Raw genomic sequence first — 15,200 nt, 5'->3', positions numbered from 1 at the left:
AGGCAGCACATGGGGAGCAGGGAAGTGTGTGCATAAACAAAGAGGGTTTCCACTCCATTAACTGCCAGGTCATGTGTAATGCTAAGGGAATTACCCTGAATGTATGTGCTGGCAACCAAGGCAGTTACCATGATTCACACATCTGGTACAACTCTCCCCTTTATCTGATGTTACCTAGGAGGGATATCCCACAGGGTCATTTACTGAGGGATGCAGGTTATGCACTCAAACCATGGCTGATGATGCCCATCAGAAATGCACACACACACACACACACACACACACACACACACACACACACACACACACACACACACACACACACACACACACACACACACACACACACACACACACACACACACACACACACACACACACACACACACACACACACACACACACACACACACGCACACGCACAACAACTGAAAAATGCTATAATGATGCACACACTCAAACAAGGAATATCATAGAGCATCTGTCCTGATTTCTCAGTAGTAGCACTAAAATCTGAACCTCTGTGACTAGAACTTGCTCTAGAACCTACTGAAAGCACTAGGAAGCCTTAAACTGATACAAGCACTCAACTCTCCTTGTCAATAAAGATAAATTAATCATAGGCACTAAGCCTATAATTGCAAAGTACCTTGCAAAGGTAAGGGAAAACAGCTCTTGTACTTTACAAAAAAAGCACCTAAACAGGCATGTCTAAGGGTCAGCTTCTGGTGATTTCTCCTGTCTACCTGGTGATTCTGAGCATACTGGGACAATGCAGCAACTGTCTCATGTACACAGACAACCCTCTCCTCCTACCACCCAACACAACATCATGTGAGAGATGCACTTACATAGCCAAACTGGAAGCAAAGCTCTCTCCAGCCAAGAATGTGTTAGACAGTCAAGAGGAGAAGGTTAACACCTGCACTACACCTTAAACAACACATAGCCCTGCAAAACCCACACCATCAACACCCACACATAGCAACACTAAACCCACACATGTGGAGGCCCTTAATATTAACCTGCGCAAGCAACAAGGACCTCCAAAGCTGAAACACAAACAAACACCAGTCACAACCAAAGTGACACATAGCTCACAACACCAGTGTGCCACCCAACAACAGCCCCTAAGGTAAGACAATGTACCCATCACTTTAGTCATAGGTGACTCTATAGTCAGGCACACTCATGTCCCACTCACCAGGCTGAACAAGGAGAAAATTACAGTCAGCTGCCTGTCGGGTGCCAGGATCTGCCACATAATGCATGCACTCAAGTCACTCCACAACAAGTATAAATATGACTCTGTCATTGTCCGTGTTGGAGTGAATGACTTGAGACGTACCTCCCTGGACTACATGAAGAGAGACATGGAAGACCTCTTGGATCATGTGGCCCAGGCATGTATGACCCTAGCCCTGAGTAGCATCTTGCCTTCACCCAGAATGATGACACAGTATAAGGACAAAATGATTGACTTCAACAATTGGCTAAGCTTCTGGTGTCATTCAAAGGGGATCCAGTATCTGTCTGCCTGGGAAGACATGATCGACAAACCACGATGCTTTGCCAGAGATGGTCTGCACCTGTCACCCCTGGGATTCAGGTTACTGGCTAAAGCTCTTGCCACCCATATAGTGCCTTTTTTAGGCAAGGTTCAAAGGCAAAACCACCACCATAAAAGAAACAAGCTTGCAAAATCTGAAGGTAATGCTACTCAATGGTAGAAGTCTAAACCTCAAAATGCACTCTCTCGAGGCACTCCTAAAAATGGAGAACATCGATATCTGTGCAGTAACTGAGACCTGGTTCAAGGCTCCAGAGAGCACCCCTGCAATATCAGGCTACAACTCTTAACACACTTTTCGGCCACCAAACCAAGACCGAAACACTAAAGGTGGAGGAGTGTCCATATTCACCAAGGATATTCACACCTCCAGGCTAGTTGCCCAACACAATGCATCTGAAATTCTCCAGGTGCAACTAACACTAGGTAAGACTGCAATCCAAATTGTAGCTTGCTACAGATCCCCCACCATGCCTCATGATTCTCACTACACATTTCTAAACATACTGGAAAATATAAAGATACAAGCAAACCCCCTAATACTGGGTGATTTCAACTACCCTGCCATCAACTGGGAAAACTTCTCTGGACAGTTCTTGGAATTCATAAATTCGAATGCCCTAGATCAACTAATCCATTGTCCCACCAGGGGCTCCAATATCCTAGACCTGGTCAGGACCAACATGGGAGATAGATGCTCCACACCAGTATTCACCCACTCACTGGTCAGGTCTGACCATAAGCAAATCACCCTTGACATCCACATCCAACCCCCACCTCCCAGTAAGGAAACCTCTGTAAAAAACTTCTCCAAAGCCTACTTCATGCTACTCAAGTCAGAAGTGGCAAACTTCATGACACCCATGCAGATGGGAGATGAAAGTTCAACTGCTGAATCCTACACTAAGGCACTATACGAGCACATCCACTCATGCTTGAATCGTGCCATCCCAAATATAACCAAGATGCTCTCCTCCAAAAAAAGGAAGCCAATCTGGTAGTCCCCTGTCATAAACAAACTATACAACAGAAGGAAAAAACTGTTGCAGAAAAGAGGAAAATCCCAGGATGAAAAAAACTCCCTTACCAGCCTCAGTAAGAAGCTAAGATCCCTCAAAAAATCCTCCAAAGCTAGTTACGAAAATAAAATTGCCAAAGATTCCAAAGACAACCACAAGGCATTCTATAGTTATGTCAAGAATCTTAATGGCAATGCTCAGATCTGCTCTGAGCTACAGCAGAATGGCATTAAATATACTGATCCCAAGGATATTGCCAATATCCTGGCAGATCAATTTAGTGCCAACTTCACCCCCCTCTCACCCCCTAAAGGGCCCATCTCAATACCAAAAGATTGCCAAATTCTGGTAATCACGGCCACACAGGTAGAAACCACACTCTCCAAAGCTAAGAATACAGCATCCATGGGAGCAGATGACATCCCAGGCTGTGTACTACATGAACGACAAAATGAACTGGCACCTCACCTAAGTGTCATGTTTAATCATAGCCTCACCTCAGGCTTTGTGCCCACTGAGTGGCGCACAGCTACAGTTATCCCACTCTACGAGGGGGGATCCACCTTGGATCCTGGGAACTACCGTCCCATCAGTCTGAAGAGCCTGATCTGCAAGAGCATGGAACGCATTATCATGGAACTTAAAAACAAAGACAATGGCAACCTTCAAACACTGGACCCCACCCAGTTTGGGTTCGTGAAGGGACGATCTTGTCTCCTGAACATGATTGTCTTCTTTGAATCAGTCTCCAGAGCTATGGACAAGGGTAAGGCAGTCCAAACAGCCTATCTGGACCTTCCCAAGGCCTTTGACACCATCCCCCACTCTGGAATCATAGATAAACTTACTAAGCTGGGCATAAATCCCTACGTCACTTGATGGGTTGCCAAATGGCTTGCTGACAGAACCCAGACTGTAAAAGTAGCCGACTCCAAATACAGCTCCAGACAAGTGACATGTGGAGTACCTCAGAGTTCAGTCCTGAGACTGCTTTTGTTTGGCATCTACTTCTCTGAAGTACAGGCCAACACTAAGGGGCTCTGGCTAACAGAGTTTTCAGATAACTGCAAACTGGGAGCCATTACTGAATCCCCAAATGATGTGGATATTCTATAAAAGGAACCGTAAATGAAACAGCCTCTGTGAGTACGGCAGCTGCAGGGTCCTAAAGAGCAAGTACATACCAAAAAATCGTCCAGCAAACAAGGCACATGAAAATAATAGAAAATACTTTAATAAAAGTATTAGGTTCAATTAAACAGACCAGTTTTGGCAATTGCTTTACAGTGCCTTCATCAGTGTTTGAATGAATACAGAAAAAGAACCTATATATAAAAGATTCCTTGAATCATTTGATTCATTACAAATGTTCATTGAGACCAGGCTTAAAGAGCCCGCCAAGTTTAATAATCCATTTTTTCTCCATTGTATTCAATAACTCATGCCAACCTAATTTGTTATTTCTAGATCTCAAAATTTTGTCAATAATGATGAAACTGAAACATGCATTATGATGATTTAAAGAATGTTTATATAAAGCATTCATTTCCCTCTTGTTCCTAATATCACTGAGATGCTCAGATATGCATAGTTTCAATGGTCTAGAGGTTTGACCAACATAAAATGCAGAACAAGTGCACTTAGCCAAGTAAATGACCCAGTCGGAGGAGCAATTAGCAAAGAATTTAATATTAAATACCTCAAGGGTATTGTGACTGGTAAAACTTTTAGTTTTAAGTAACTTGGTACAGTATGTGCAATGTCCGCAAGGAAAACATCCAAAAAGAGGTTCACCTGATAGTGTAGTCTGTATGGTGTGAGTGGTTTTGGCATCGCAGTGTTTAAAATGACTAAAGAAAGCAGATACATTTTTACCCTTATGAAAAGAAAATGAACATCTGTCACCAAGGATTTCCTGAAGTCTGGGTTCACATGTTAATATATTCCAATTTTGTTGGACCATATTAATCAATTTATTGGTGTTACGTCCATAAGTGGTGATGAATCTGTAAGGTTCGGTGGAGGGGGGGCAGAAAACATCGCAAAAGTTACAAGCTTACAGAATCTAATGGAAATGCTTACGAACAAATAAATACTAATACTCATGATAATGTATGAAACATTTCTGATATTGTTTTAACTGAACAACAAATTACCCTTCTCAATAAAGAACTTTCATTTATACCTGATTTCTTTGTTTCAGAGGACACGTTTGCTCAGGATATAGTAACTTTTTGTAGATTGATTAATCTTAAGTTATTTTTTCAGGGTAATCAATCACTTGGTTCAACAACTGAGGGTTTCAGATATCATCTTTCATCTTTCATGTCTCCGATGCATCCATCAGTCAGCTTATTTCAGCATAGTACTCTTAAAGATCTACATTTTAGCACTAATACAGGCTCGCTTTTACCCAACAACATCTCTAAATCTGAGATGGCATGTTTGGAGGAGCTTGTTAGTAATAAACAAATAGTAATTATTAAAGCTGACAAAGGAGGAGCTGTTGTGGTAATGAATTGGACTGATTATGATAAGGAGGCACATAGACAGCTTGATGATGCCAGGTACTACACTAGGATGCCTCTTGATCCGACTTTTATGTTCAAACAACAAATTGATATATTTTTGAATTTGGCTGTAGAAAATGAAATTATTACATCTAATACTTTGAAACATCTTACCATTTCTGATCCAGTCAGGCAATATATTTATTTCTTACCAAAAATTCACAAATATCTTTTACATCCACCTGGCAGACCTATTGTAGCAGGAACTGGCTCTCTTACTGAGCCTCTGTCTGATTATTTGACAAAACATCTTAAACCTTTACTTTCATGGGTTAGATCCAGGATACAGGACACCACACAGTTTCTCAGCATCATTAATGACATGCAGATTGAAAAAGATTGGTGGCTTTGTACTCTTGATGTAAGTTCGCTATATACCAACATACCTCACTGGGCAGGCTTGGGTGCTACTGAATGTTGGTTGGAAAAATCTAATATGTACAAACCTAGCTTTAATACATTTTTGATAATTTTAACAGAACATGTGTTAACTAAGAATGTGTTTTTCTATTACAAACAGTGTTACCTACAAACTAAGGGTACTGCTATGGGGGCTTCGTTTGCCCCTATTTATGCTGATTTATACATGGCATACATTGAAGATCACATTATTTATGATGACACGCATAATTTATACCTACCTGAAATTGATATCTGGCATAGGTATTTGGATGATTGCTGGATGGTGTGGAGGGCGGATATTGAATATTTACATGAATTTGTTGAATACCTGAATGACAATAAATGGGGGTTGCATTTCACAATTAATTATGACCAAAATGTTATTACTTTTTTGGATGTTAAGATCACAAGAAATTTTGACAACTCCCTATATACTGAGGTATTCAGAAAGTTTCCCCAATATAATACCTTACTCCACGCATCCAGCTTTCATCCAAAACATATTGCCAGGAATATTCCTAAGTCTCAGTTTATTCGTATCAGGCGTAATGGCTCTAATGATAACACTTTCCATCTATATAGCCAGGATTTAGTACATAGGTTTAATAACAGGGGATATAAACCAGGCCATGTCACAATTGCTAAAAGGTATGCATCACAACTTACTAGAGATGATTTGCTTATATATAAAGAGAAACCTGGTTGTTCTTCTTCTTCTACTCCATTAAGATTTACTACCACCTATGGGAGGAATATCGGGCAATTTATTAATATTATTAAAAACAATTGGAATATTCTGTCTGCTGATCCTGCATAATCTTCTGTTATACCACCAAACTGCTCTTTTTCTTTTAGGAAAGGTAAAAACCTAGGTACTTATTTCAATCATTACAAACATCATTCCCAATCTATGCTGCTACAAATTACACAAACCACTTTGCTTGGGGACAAACTTACTGGGTGTGTGCCTTGTGGCCATTGTAACAATTGCAAACATGTTTTAAAAACCAAAGAATTTTCTAGCAGTAACTGCAGTACTGTATATGATATTAATTTTTTTGCTAATTGCAATAGCGATTGGATAATTTATATGGCATGTTGCAGTTGCCGTTGTTTTTATGTAAGGCAAACATCAAGGCCATTTAAGCTACGCATCTCTGAGCATCTCAGTGATATAAAATGTAAAAAATCTAGCAATGCGCTTTATAAGCATACATTAAAACATTCCACAGCAAGGTTTCATTTTTTCGTTATAGACAAAATTCTAGGTGACCGCACAGTGAAATCTGGTTGGCATAAGAAATTAGATATTAAAGAGAAAAAAATGGATAATTAAGTTGGGTTCACTTTTTTATCCAGGACTCAATGAACATTTTTGAATGGTCTATTATTTATTCATGAGTTCACCAATCATGTCTAAAGGTTTTTGTTTCTAATTAATATTTTTGTATTAAAGGACTTCTTTTTTGCTTTTGTTTTATCACACTGAAGAAGGCTAAGCTAACTCTATGCCAAAACCGGTCTGTGAGATTGAAGTCTGACTGATGTTTGACTAATAAACTACTTTTTCACAGCCATTCAGTTGCTGGCTTTATTATTTTTCCTATGTATAAGATGACCCAGTTTATATCCACAATCGTGGAATCTATGTACAAGATCATCCCTGAAACGTGTGTATGTGTCTTGATCAGAACAAATGCGTTTAATACGCATGAACTGAGCTTTGGGAATGTTTTTGCAAATGTGTTTGGGATGAAAGCTGGAGGCATGGAGTAGTGAATTATTTTCGGGGAATTTTCGGTGAATTTCTGTAGACAGCATATGATCTGATGTGCGGCAAACCAAAACATCTAAAAATTATTTTATTTTTATCAAAGCTGACAGAAAATTCAATTTCCCATTCATTATCATTTAAATAAGTTATAAATTCTGAAAGATATTCACTGTCTGACCTCCATACCAGCCAGCAATCATCTAGATACCTACGCCAAATGTCCATCTCATCAATATAAATATTGTGGGATCTGTCATAAATGACCTGTTCTTCAAAATATGCCATGAACAAATCTGTGTATATGGATGCAAAAGAAGCCCCCATGGCTGTCCCCTTTGTTTGCAAATAACACTTTCCCTTATAGAAAAACACATTCTTAGTCAGTACATGTTCCGTCAAACACAACAAAAGAGTATTAAAACCTGGCCTATATAGTTCTGCCTTATTAAGCCAAAATTCCAAAGTTTGCAAACCGGCCCAGTGTGGAATGTTCATATATAATGATTTGACGTCTAAGGTGCATAGTTACCAATCTGGATCAAGTTGTGTGTCTGAAATTATTTGAAGAAATTCAGTAGTGTCCCTGATCCTAGCTCGGACACACTGTAAAAGAGGCTGTAAATGTTTAGTCAAAAACAAAGAAAGTGGCTCGGTTAATGAATTTTTGCCAGAAACAATGACTCTGCCTGGGGGGTTATGAAGATCTTGATGGATTTTAGGTAGAAAGTATATGTACTGTGGGCAGGGATTGGTAATGGTGAGTTGGAACTGTGTGTTTTTCATAATGATCCCTTCTTCAACAGCTGATATCAGAAAATAATCTGTTTTTTAAAAATAGGTGTGGGATCCATGGATAATTCAGAATAATAACGTGCATTAGATAACTGGCTGAATGCTTCATGATCATATTGTGAGATATCCTGTACAACAATTGAACCTCCTTTATCAGCACCAATAATAATCAACTCATGATTGTTGACTAGATTAGTGATATTCTCCATACATGTTTTAGACACATTGTTTGATAAGGGTGGAATAGATCTTGAATGGAAATGAAGTTCTTTTAACATAGCTTGTTGAAACATGGAAACATGATGATTCATAGGTGGCATGAAAGAAGATCTGTGGTATTTGAATTCATCAGAGATCATTGATGGTTGTTGATCCTGAAAAAATAGTTTTAGATTAAGTGTTCTACAAAATGAAATAATATCCTGAACAAAACTTTCTTCTGAAACAAAAAAAGCCAGGGATGAAAGATTATCCTTTATTCAAGATCTCAATTTCAGAGGATGAGAGAACGTGATGAAATGTTGGTGATGTTAACATTATTCACTTTGTCACAAACATTTGCAATAGAGTTTCCATATTGTCCACAACCTTTATGTTTTCTGCTCCCCCCTCCTCCTACGTGTAAATCCTGCGTGATTGTAGAGTTCCTTCTTTTTAATGCTGGTGACCCTGTGGCACCCCCTGAGTCAGTATCTGGACCAGAAGAGGAATAATCATCAGCTGAAGTGTCAGTGTTTGTGTTTGAAGATGTGCCTTTTTTAAGAATAGATTTGGTCCGTTTCCTTTTAGGGGTACTGTCCAGTTTTGGGCAAAGAAACGGACATGTTTGGCTTTGTTTTCAAAATTAAAAGGGTCACCTTTAGTATAATCATCAAGATCCCTGTGAAACTTTTTCTTTTTCCTTTCTTTGAACTGGGATTCTAACGTAAGTAATTCCTTGCTCAAATTTTTGATACTGTCAGTGTAAATAGTCTGACCCTCAAATTCCTTAGCCTGTTCACTAAGCAAAGTAATGGATGAGATTTCTTGTTCTATAATTCTATTGTGATAATTAGCCAATATTTCAACGAATTTGAGAGATGTTTCTTGTTGAACCTCCCTCCATTGTTTGAGCAAGAGTTTATTGGGGGAATTCACCAAAGGTTGTGTACATATCCTCAGCCCCCGTGGGGTTATTCCTTTGAGCAAGTAGGCACGGAAGAGCTTATAGTGCCATACATTGTTACGTAAAACTCTCATATGTTTATTTAAATTTGAAAAAAATATTTTCACAACTGTCATTGATTGCTGCAACACCAGAATTATCCATCCGTTCACCAGTTGGACCTAGTCCAAAAACTGAAAGGTCATCTCTGTCGGCAGATAGACCTGTGAGCAACTGGTGTAGTTCCATGGTCAATCGTGAAAAAAGTATTGACAAAAAACACCCAAAAATGGATGACTAACAAATCTAGGAAGTGATATTTGGCCGGTTCAAACCAGGATCAATAAGCAATATGATTAGGATAGTTATAAAAACTGCAGTCCATATAAGAGTGCCTCCAAAATAATTAGTATTCATAAGATAAATCATTTGCCAGTCCTAGCTGAGCCAATAAGCCAAAAAGACAGATGCTTCACTTAGTCCAAATATGATGTACATCAGAAATTGAAATGGAGGTATATGGTGCTTACAGCAACCAAATTAACAGAGGTGGGCCTAAAAAATGGCCAGATAAAATCAAATGCCCAAACGGAACATCAATACAAATATTGTGAAAGAATATAAATTAAATTACCCAAATTTGAGTTCAAGATAATAGAATAGAATCATGGAACAATAAATCCATCACAATAGACTGTGAATCTAAATGTGAAAAATAGAAGGAAATATATATATATATATATATATATATATATATATATATATATATATATATATATATATATAACATAATAATAACCAAATTGTTAGATATAATACCATTAAAGGAGGGATTATGTTCTGTGGATAATAATATAGGAATCAAAAATGGGTCAATCGAACGATAGCCACCTTGGTATCATAAATTTGGAAATATAGAAAGAAGGAATATGTATCTGAAATAAATACCCTGTTAACTGTGTCTAAACCTAAGTCCACAGCCACAGTACCCAAATCTCAAAAAATGTGGTTAGAAGCAGTAGGTTGAGAACAGCACATTTATTGGTACGTAATCTGAATCACACCAAACAATAAACCAAGCGCTTTCGCTCGGTTATTACCGAGCTTCTTCAAGGTTAAAAAATCTGTTGTGTAGTCAGCCATGTTAAATACTAAATGCAACATCACATGACATACCCCCTCACATGTGAGTCATCCCTAATCAGTTTCTTAAAAATACAGTGTGTATAAACTTTTGTTAAATGTTAAATATGTGTTCCAATCCAAAATTCAAACTCAACTTTGAATCCAGTAATGCCAAAAATAAAAATATATAATATATTACAACACATATAAAAACACATAAAAAATAAATTAAATAGTAATGAAATTAATAAACATGACAATAATAAATATTAAACTAGACCATAAAGTAATTAAATGTAACATTACCACTACAGCACATGGTAACCAAACTAGGGCATTAGGCTAAACTCCAAGTACATCCAATAATAGTATGTTTAATGGGGAAATTTAAGCAGTCTACAAGAACCCCTATTATAATCGTGCCCTTCTTAATTTGAGCACACTGTTTATATTCAAGGCATCATTCATGCCCGGTGGTCTTATTGCGTCCAGTCTAAGCTGCCAAAACAGTTCCCGATACTCCAACCAGTTGGAGATAGACTAATTAAATGAATGCATACAGGTCAACAGGGTTCCCAAAGGTCTTCGTTTATTCAAATTTCCTAACTGTGTGCACCCAGGGACTTAATTGTATGACAAGTTATGTGATATTTTTAACAACGCGGGTATAGAAATGTTGAAACTAATGACTGTGGAGTACCAATCCAAGGCTGATCTTTTATTGAAGGAGCTGACCGCTCTTAACCAAAATGTTACCAATGATCTGAATTTTGGAAGTGTTAAAAGAAGCTATGACAATGTTTTTTATGAGATTGACCAAAACTGTTTAAAGGTTTTAAATAGGAAAATTAAGAAACTTGACAGGGACATGCACGAATACCAGGAAGGCTTAGCCTACCCTATTTACAGAAATGGTGGTTGGAGAAACAACTACGACGCTGTATTTGTGGAAGAGGACAACATGGTGTAATGTAACAGTAAGGGTGTTAGGGTTGACAATGAACCACCCAGGAGGAGTGAAAGAATTGCCGAGAGGGGCAGGAAACAGTCCTACCAGGATTTTCAACACCCTCCCAACAGGGGAGTGAGGGAGATGGGACATCAGAAAACAAGGGTGGAACCGTATACAGAAATAGAACCGCTGGTTAATGTTTTATCATTAACAATGGATGAGGCCCCTACTAAGAAAATTATTTTCAGAAAAGATAATTTTACAATTTACAACTTCACTGATTGCTTGCTCACAGATGAGCATTTCACTTTATTTTCAAAAGGTTTCACCTTTGTCCCATCTATTCCCTTTGACACCACTAATACATTGATAGATTTTAAATTGTTCATTAGGCAGCTAAACCTTTCAATATATTTTAAGGATCAACCCAGTACCCAATCAGGTCTAACTAGAACCAGCACCTTTAACCCCCCCACACATCCATCTCTTAAGATATTTGAGGAAATGGTAGAGAGAGAAATTAGAGCAGTTGGTAAAAACAAGAAAAACAAGTGCCCATTGAACCTCAGTAACAAAGAATTCCAGTTGATTGAGAATTTAAAGCAGAAAAATGCCGGGTTATGAAACCTGACAAAGGAGGGGGTGTGGTGCTAATGTACCAGTTAGACTACGATTTCATCCTACAGGGAATGTTGCAGGATGTTGAACAATATGAACTGGTGTCCCTTAATGAAATTAATCTAGCTTATGCCAAAATTAGTTATTATTTATACGACCACCTCCTGCAAGGCACTATTAATGAGCAGCTTTATAACTATTTTCATGTTATGAAGCCAAGGGTACCAATAATATTTGGTATTCCGAAAACACACAAAGGCTTAGCCCTTCTAAGATTTAGGCCCATTGTTTCTGGGGCAGGCAGTATCACAGAGCCCTTAGCAAAATTCATAGATCATATAGCCAAAAGAGACTTAACACCAATTGCACATATTTGCAAAGACTCCTGGCATTTCATAAAAGTTATTAACCGACAGATGTTTAGTCCAGAGCTACACATGGTAACCATTGATATTATAGACTTATTTCCAAGTATCCCTCACATAGTAGGACTTGAATGGTTTAGGCAAACCCTTACGTTGGACGGCACGTTGGCTAGCAACGTCATCAATTTAGTAGTGGACTTAATGGACACAGTTTTGACAAACAATTTCATTTACTTTAATGGAGAGTTTTTTCGCCAAAGGAAAGGCGTGGTGATGGGAGCATGCTGTGCTTCGCTATATGCCAATTGTGTACTCTACCATTGGGAGCAGGAATTTGTGTTCAACACACCATGGAAAAAGTTCTTTACACATTACACCAGATATAATTCCAAAGACATGCATCTGGAGCATTTCTCCCTGGGCCTCCGCTGAAAACAGGCTCTGTGGAACCTAGTCGGACTTTCCCGGTCAACAAATGTTAAATAAAAATAAAATAAAAATAAAATATTTAGATGATATTTGTCTACTATGGAATGGTTCTATTAACGATCTGAATGGGTTTTTGGAACACATCAATGGATGTACTGATTTTCTTAGATTTACTTATAACATTGACCAAGATGTTTTACACTATTTGGATGTAACATTAATTAAGGACTACGCAAACAGCTGTTTCCATTCCAAACTTTTTAGGAAGACCTTTTCCAACGCATACCTTCATTTTTGTAGCGGGCACACTTTTTACCAGAAAAAAGGGATAGTTAAGGGCCAATTGATTAGAGCCTCGAGAATGTGCAGCACTTTTGAATATTTTTTGGAGGAAGCTAACATACTCCGTGGCTTATTTATAGAAAAAGAATACCCAGGCAACTTGATTGATGGACTGTCCCAGGAAGTTACCAATAACAGGGAATCTAGGTATTACCCTTTATTAGGTCAGCCGGTACTGAGTTGGTGATAGACAACAACACCTCCAAATTTAAGAATAGTTTTGCATATACATATTCTTCAGACTCTCAGGAAATAGAACAGGTCATCATCTTAAAGTACTGGCCCATTATTTCAGTGAATGAGGATATAAAACATCTCATTCCTTCAGTACCAGGTTTCGTTAGAAAAAGAGGAACAAATTTGAAATAATTTTTTGAGAAAAACAAGGCTGTTAAGAATGAGTCCACTAGAATGAAGAAGGGTACCCATAGATGTGGTTCATGTAACCAATGTGCCTTCATGTTGAACAAAGAGATTATTTCTATCCCTTACAGAAATTTTAGATACAAGTTTAAACAATACTTTAATTGTGCTACCAAAGGAGTGGTATACTTAGGAATCTGCTTACATTGTCACAGTTTCTATGTAGGCAAGACAGAGAGGATTTTTAGGAAAAGAGTCTATGAACACCAATATGACATTAGTAAGGGTAAAGTGACCAATGCCTTTTTTAAGCATTCACAACTATGTGAAAATATGCAAATTAAGTTCACAATTTTAGAACAAGTGACACCCGACCCATGGGGAGGGAACTGGGAAGCTAGGTTGGAGTATCGGGAACTGTTTTGGCAGCTTAGACTGGACGCAATTAGACCACCGGGCATGAATGACGCCTTGAATATAAACAGTGTGCTCAAATTAAGAAGGGCACGATTATAATAGGGGTTCTTGTAGACTGCTTAAATTTCCCCATTAAGCATACTATTATTGGATGTACTTGCAGTTTAGCCTAATGCCCTAGTTTGGTTACCATGTGCTGTATTGGTAATGAAGAAGTTACATTTAATTACTTTATGGTCTAGTTTAATATTTATTATTGTCATGCTTATTAATTTCATTACTATTTAATTTATTTTTTATGTGTTTTTATATGTGTTGTAATATATTATATATTTTTATTTTTGGCATTACTGGATTCAAAGTTGAGTTTGAATTTTGGACTGGAACACATATTTAACATTTAACGAAAGTTTATACACACTGTATTTTTAAGAAACTGATTAGGGATGACTCACATGTGGGGGGGGTATGTCATGTGATGTTGCATTTAGTATTTAACATGGCTGACTACACAACAGATTTTTTAACCTTGAAGAAGCTCGGTAATAACCGAGCGAAAGCACTTGGTTTATTGTTTGTTACTGTTTGGTGTGATTCAGATTACGTACCAATAAATGTGCTGTTCTCAACCTACTGCTTCTAACCACATTTGTTGGAGATTTGGGTACTGTGGCTGTGGACTTTGGTGATTCTTGGTCTTGTGTTCACATTGTTTGACATTCTGTGTCTAAACCTAACCAGTTTAGATTATCAAAATTAGTGAAAAATCCTTACAGGAATAATGGTGCCACAGGATTGGGTAGCTGTGTGGGAGTAATGAACATTTGTAATGAATCACATGATTCAAGGAATCTTTTATATATAGGTTCTTTTTCTGTATTCATTCAAACACTGATGAAGGCCCTGTAAAGCAATTGCCGAAACCGGTCTGTTTAATTGAACCTAATACTTTTATTAAAGTATTTTCTATTATTTTCATATTCTATAAAAGGGCCTTACAGAAACAGATGCTTGGTGCCAGAGCCATGGGCTCAAGCTTCTTGCCAAGAAATGTATAGTTATCCCCTTTGGGAAAAAACATGTACCCATGAATTACCACATAGGTGGCAGTACACTAAACACCGAAAGTGTGATGAGAGACTTAGGGACACAGATTGACAGTGGTCTCACCTTCGATAACCCCATCACCACAACAGTCAGAAAATCCTTCTATGTGGTACACCTCATCACTAAGGGCTTTTCATCCAGAAAATAGGAGGTCATTGTCCCACTGTACTCATTCCTCATTAGACCCATTATAGAGTACAACGACCCGTTT

Source organism: Protopterus annectens, chromosome 8.part0, assembly GCF_019279795.1.
Source record: "Protopterus annectens isolate FY-2018-M chromosome 8.part0, PAN1.0, whole genome shotgun sequence".
In the NCBI taxonomy this organism is placed as follows: domain Eukaryota; kingdom Metazoa; phylum Chordata; order Ceratodontiformes; family Protopteridae; genus Protopterus; species Protopterus annectens.
Note: the sequence above shows the minus strand (reverse complement) of the source record.